We start from the raw sequence: 7284 nt of genomic DNA on the forward strand, positions 1-7284 counted from the left end.
CTTCATCCAATGGATTATGTTATCACACCACCCCCAACTAGGCAATCAAGAGGTATGTGCCAGAATGATATTCAAATGATATACTATACATCAGTTCCAATTATTCAAGTTCTAAAAAGATGATATATGCATGAAGTAAGATGCAAAGTATTGATTGGAACTTGGAAGAAATCTATAAGTTTCGTTAGTTTTCATGTTGTTTTCGAGCATGAAAATTTTTATTGTAGTTGCTGAGTGAAAATGTAGTCGTTGTTGATCTATCGAAGGTGATAGTGTTGGCTGAGCTCACTGTGGTTGTTGCAATGTTGAGTGAGTCAAAATTACTTTTGGAGCCAAGATTATAGTTGTGTAAGTACTGAGCATTTATTGCAAATTTTTAAGGGTTATATGGTCAATTTTTGACTCATTTGCAATCATTCAAGTTTGAAGAGAGCATGAAGAACATAAGGCAAATTGGAGAAATTGACTCAACCATTTGCAGACTGGATTCAACTGCGACTTGCCACCAATCATCATATTTTTAAAGGTATTTATTATGTGTCGAGCTATGCTTTTTGAATTTGCACAAACCCTAGGTAGTTGTTATGGTGTCTAGCTCTTTTAACTGTAATGGGTAAGGAAGGAAAACAAGTCTTGAATGTGTAGTTAATTAGTAATGAGATTACTCAACCAAATTTTAGGGCAATTCCACCATTTGGTGCGTTATCTATGATACCACCATAAGTCTTGATGATACAAAATGTAAGGTGTTGCTACACTTGTAAGTTAGGAAGTATAGAAGACATGGAAATCATAGAACTATATGGGAAATTGTGTTTGAATGGTATTGAAGGAGGAAACTAAAGTTGTAGAGAGAAAAGGGTTAACTGTGCCCTAGATTTTCCAAATGTTTTCAAGACAAAGTGAATTAAAATAGTTCTAAGAAGAATACATGGCAACTCTTTATGTTTAGAAGATAACCCTATCAAAATCACCAAGAGGATTTTTTAGAGGGTAATAGTGTATCCTACCCTAGATAGACCAAAGACCATGAGGAGTGATGGAAAAGAGGCAATTGAAAAGAATATAGGGGCAATAAGGAACAAGAGAGGAATTACAATAGATAAAATCACTGATCCCCTAATTGCATTTGATGTGAGTATCATTGCATATAAATTCTTTCAATCCAACAAATTAAATAGTGTACCATGTATAGCTATTGATTTAGGCTATAAGATAGTAAAGAAGGATCATTCTTATGACCTTGCCAAGTTACAACTCTAGCAGTTATCAGAAAACTTGGGAGCCATAAGGAAAAAAATGATTGCACAATGTAAATTTGGTTAAGTACTTCTTTTCATATTTTCTACATGCAGAACACAATTCCATCATTTGACAAAGTTTCTTGGAAGACCAATAGGTCTATTGCAATATAGATAGGAGAATACATTGCACAATTTGGAGAGAATTTTGAGTCTATAATGACTAGCTACTTTGAAGACTTTAAGAAATCAATGAAGAAAAGAATGAGAATACTAGTGTCACTAATAGAGAAACATTACAATGATATTTTTTTTTTAGTTGATATTGATTTCCCTTATGTACAAGCTATTACTTTGAGGGTTAGATGGCTCAGGCCACTGCCTTATGAAATTAATTTTGATGAGGCATCTATGACCATCACTACTTTGCTTGCAGAGGAAGTAGATAAGAAAGCTACTGCTTTTGGAAACTATGAAGTAGAAAAGTCTAAAATCAAAATGGACTTGAAGACAACCTCTGTAATGAGGAAGAAGAACAAAATTGTGAAGAAACTCAAAGAAATATTTGGTGAAGAGGTAGAAGAAGACAAAGAGGAAGAAGATAATGAAGATGATGAAGATGACACACTTGCCCAAGTACCATTTGCTATTATATAGGGTCAAGGTGAGGACCAAGGTGAAGAGGAAGCAGAATTTGATGAAGGTACTGAGAGAGAAGAAGCCAATGAAGCACCTATGCCTACTAAAAAGAAGAAGAGAAAATCTAGGAAGCTAGTAGCAAGCAAACCAAAGAAAGTTGTGAAACCTTCACATCAAAAGCCTACAGTTCCAGTCACTAGGGCCAACACACGAGCTACTGCTAAAAAGGTTGAAGAAGTTGAAAAGTCTAAAGGCAAGAGAGTTAGTACAACCACTAAGGAAGATGAACCTAAGAAGAGGAAAAGGAGAAATTACATAGCCATAGCTGAATCAGATGAGGAGAAGACAAAATCAGATGACAAAAACCAATTCAAAGTGGTAAGTCATAGTCCCTCTTCTAATTTGAACTTGTGTGAAAATATCAAGAACAATGTTAATTTATCAGGATTTATACATGTTGAGTTTGATAAAGTTGGGAAGATAGAGATGAATAAAGTAGAAGGATCAGCATATACTATGATGGCAACATTCAAGAAAACTCCAATTAAGATTACCAAATCTTTACCCAAAAGTCTATATGACAGAGTTGAGTTGAGCAAAAATGGCAGTACAATCTCACTATAGAAAGACAAATTAGAGACACTACTCTAGCAAGAGTGATGCCAGAATTGGATAAGGCTACAATGACAAAGGTCATTAATAAATATAAGGGGAGATTCTCTCCAAAATACAGGGCATTTAACATTTTACAAAATAATATTACGGAAGTTATCTATAAGACCACTCAGTTGTGGAAATCACTACATGGTTTGACAACATGTAATGTCCCCTTTTTGGGACATTAGAAATATTGAAGAATTATTTTATATAATGTTAAAATTGACTATGAGACAAAGACTCAAATTATTAAAACGTCAATTTAATGTTGTAAAGGGGCAAAAGGTCAAAGAGAAATAAGACAAAATGCCATAAGGAAGTTGATGAGACACAATGGAATAGGAAAAAAGCTAGAGGGGAGTTGGAGAGTCTTAGTTTGTGTATTAAAAGGGGAAAGAGGCTCATTGTTGGTCATGCTTGATTCATGATTCAATTTAGTTTTCTCTCTTGGGAGAGTTTTCAAAAAGCTTCAATTTTTAGCTAGTTTAAGGACATAGCCCCTCGTGCTGGTAGATAGTGGACACAAACCCATTGTCCTCAGAGACATCAGTTTAGGTGTTTCACATGCACTTACAGGTTCTTATTCTAGTATTCCAATTTGACTGCTAATCTATATTTAGGATTGGATTCGTAGTGCTAGTTGTTGTATTGCTATTGTATAATGCAATAACATATTTTAGGGAGTTATAAGAGTTGTTACTTTTACCTTATTGGTTTGTAGCTCATGGTTATATGTTCAACATCTTGAATGTTATTTTGGAAATAACAGGTTGTTATCTTGTGGAGAAGCTTTTGGTTTTATTGTTGCCTCGTATTGCATGTGCTTATAATTGAGTCTAAATTTTATATTCAAAAAGAGGTTAGATAAATGTCAGTTGGTATTTCTACTATTTTTTATTGTGTTCATAATTCATCTGCAATATTCAGTTTTAAATATATTGAAAAAAGGGAAAATGAGATAATATACAATTAAGGATATTACAGTTGCATCAAAGCTGCACATCTTACCATCCTATGAGGTTATTGATTTTATCAAATCTAAGAGTTAGCATTCATTTGCTAGAGTTACCATGAAATTATTTTGAGATTTTGGCAAATAAAAGAGTACAGTTGGCTAAGAGGAGATTCTTGAGATAGGCTATTGGCATAGGGCAGTTGACAAGTAGTTGGGTTTTGGAGACAGTAGTAAAGAGGATAATCTAGCCCCCATCCACATGACAGTAGTTACACTCATGTCTGCATTGTGGCCTTGCATGAGAGTGGGATGAATCAAGCTGCGGCTTCCCAAAATAAAGGGGATCACATTTTAGCTACCGTGGGCATTAATTGTCACCATCCTTGATCGCCTTACTCAATCTACAGGTAAAATTCTACATCATGTGAAACTCCTACAGGATAGAACAATGGTGGTAGAAAATCCATTAGTCATAGGTGTGCAATTTTTGGACTAAACCAGTAAACAACTTGAATATAGCAATGATGGAGGATGGGTTATCGAAGTAACCAATATGTCTTAACCTTCAACTACAACAGTCTCTGTTGGTGAACTCGAGATATTTCAGATGAACTCAAGATATTGGTGTGTCATCCTTGCATAAAATATTGTTGTTGTTTCCAACTCAAATTACAAGATATTTTGGGCAATCTTATCTTGGAAACCCAAATTGTCAGGAACAACAAAATTGGAGGTGATTATATTTAGGAATGTTTGTATAGGTTAAACCATTCCATTCTATGTTATAGACTGACATATACTCACTCAATTGCAGTCAAAAAACTACTAAAACACTTTCCATATACTCCTCAACATGTTCACTATGGCTTTCATCGATATAGTATTGATGAAGCTGAAATAGTTATTGACTATTACTCTAGGAAAAAAAATTGATATCTCATGATAGGTTACATAAGGACTAGCAATTCTTTGATAGGGCTACCCAAGTAGAGGGATACACATTCTATAGGGGAGTTAATATTGAACACTTGGCAAGCAACAAGTACATCCATAAACATTGTTTGAAGGACATTAAAGACTTCATCATAGATTGGGAAAACGTAGAATTAGGGAACTGAGTGTAATGGCAGAGCTTTAGCATTATAAAAATTCCCAACCTTTCCCAGACAGTTGTCTTTCATGTAGAAAGAAGGGCTAAGGAACTATTTCCTTTGGTTAAGTTTGGTCAGGAGCCACATGGGATGTCATGCATTTGCATTTGCCTATTCAAGAAAGATCAGAAAAGAGATGACTGAAGGAGTAATGTCAACAGATGAATAATTTTCGAGTAGCTCATGATGGTGTTTAGACAAGTAAAGAGTAGTTAGCTTTCCCATGAGAAAACCATATGCAAGCACGATGTTAAACATATGCAAGAATCGGATTGGAAAGAATCATTGGAGATTGGACTCTTGCATAGAGATTTCCTATCGGGTTGAATTCCATTGGCAAACTAATTGTGTCAAGCAAGAAATAATGGGCAATTAAGTAAAAATTAATGTGGCAACACTAGTTTTTATAGATGAACTAATTTCCAAAAAATTTCATGTATCTTGTAATAGGAGCTATTAGTAACGCATAGGAATATTTCCTGGGCGGTTATTTTTCTTGGACATCTAGATCCCAACAAAGATTATTACCTATCATTATAGGAGGCCAATTTTCTAGAATATTAGAGGCCAAGAGGTTATGAATACATTCAAAGCAGTGAAATCTGTGGGCAATTGCTAAGTTTGATTTGAAGTAGGTTCGTGGAGCTTCAATACATTGTACAGTTGTTGAAGGGAATCTATGGAAAATCCTTGGGTACAATAGTTATTAAGTGCACTTGAAGTGCTACAATAACGCTCATCACTTTCTCTTGAGTATATGAATCAAATTAAGAGCATTTTTCTTAATACCAACAATGCAAAGGGGATGAGCACGAGTTGATTGCAAAGGAGGTTGGATTATGAACAAGGTCAGAATCCTCCATCTTCTGGCAGCAATTTTATTTGCCAAAGTTTTTGTGAATGTAACTCCTAGATTACAAGTATTTTGATAGAGTTCATTCATCTTCTCTCTTTTTGTTTGACTTTCTTATCCTATGGATAAGTTTATTCAGCAATTACTAAGACTCAATTTTTGGGGATGTGAACTCTTCGATTCATGTTCTAGTTGAGATATTTTAATGAATTTGTGGAAAATGTTTCTAGGACTGCAAACATAAAGTGATGAGAATTGAGAACATATGATTGAATGCTAAGGGACCGAATAGGTGAGGAGACAATGCATCTTATTTTGCAGGATTAGTGCTAACAACCAACAGACGATAGGTTACAAGGAAAACAATTTTCAGTTGATAAAGAAATCAAACTAGAGAAGGATACTGACTATCATTATGCTGCTTCTAATAAGCTTGAAGCATTATCAGCATGGAAAAAGTTGAAGATAATAGAATCATATATTCAGCCTGGCGAACTAAATACCAAACGGAAATATGCTCGTTGGCTTGTTTTTTGGAAAATTTTGTATTTGCAAGAAATCTAAGTGACTAGGTGTTTCCTTCAGCATACAGTAAAGGTATTGTTGTAGTTACATTTGATGACATATCACTAAAAAATCTCAATTTTTCCAAAAATTCAAGGTCTAGAAAAAGTAGGGATCATATATAGCAAGTTATCTTTCAACAACTTAACTTTTAGCAAATCATATTCCTAAAGGGGACAAAGATTGGTGTGGAATGACTATATTATTGACAACTTAACTTTTAGCAAATCATATTCCTAAAGGGGACAAAGATTGGTGTGGAATGACTATATTATTGACATGTTACTCAGTAAATCTTTGAGGGTAGTTGGAATCTCTCATTGATACTGATACCTCCCAAGTTGCAATCACATTCATAACATCATTTAGTAGAATTTTGAATAGGTTTCTCATTACTGAAGTCTGTAACGAAATTCGGCAATGGGAAAAGATTTATACAAAATCTGATTTATACAAAATCTGATTTATACAAAATCTTTAGAGGTACTATGAAACTACACTTATCCCAAAATTCAAAATCCATTATAAGAGAAAAAATACTTGACATTTATGGAGAACATAAAAAACTCCCTAACCGAATTTAGGATGATTTATCATTCAGTGATTATGTGGATTTTCATCTAGATCAGCAAAATAAGATGGGTAATGCAAAAAGTAAGTATTTGGAAGTAGTTCAGGATCTTCTTGCAAGAGTCCATGGCAAAAATGTGTAGAAGGAATTTCTAGAAAATCATGATCAAGGAATAGAGGTTCTTGAAAAAGAAGAGTAGTCAACTACCATTTATTTATAGCCTTCTAGTGACCATGTAGAAGATGTTACCTAGGGTACAATTTTTTATGTTGGTGAATTAAAGGTTAGTGTTGACAAATAGGCAAATGAGGATGGTTGTACATGAGGTAATAATAGATTAGAAATTTTGTGTGATGAACCATATATTACCTACACTCATGACAAAAATTCAGAGGAACCATCACTACAAGATGATGAGCTATATCAACATGATAATGAAATGTATGCATTTAGAAACCAATTGAGGGTTAACAAAGAAATTGTCGTGGCATCTTTGGTACATTATGATAGCACTCACAAGGTGGTTGAGTATCTCTATAGGAAGGTTTGAAGGGAAGTGGAAGAAGAATGGCTTGTTTTTTATTTGCAAATGATCAAAGCAGCCCTTGAAACTATGAAATTAGAATATTTTTATTTTCTTTCCAATAGGAATA

This window comes from Cupressus sempervirens, chromosome 3 (genome assembly GCF_028749045.1).
Source record: "Cupressus sempervirens isolate cs-2001-9-10 chromosome 3, ASM2874904v1, whole genome shotgun sequence".
In the NCBI taxonomy this organism is placed as follows: domain Eukaryota; kingdom Viridiplantae; phylum Streptophyta; class Pinopsida; order Cupressales; family Cupressaceae; genus Cupressus; species Cupressus sempervirens.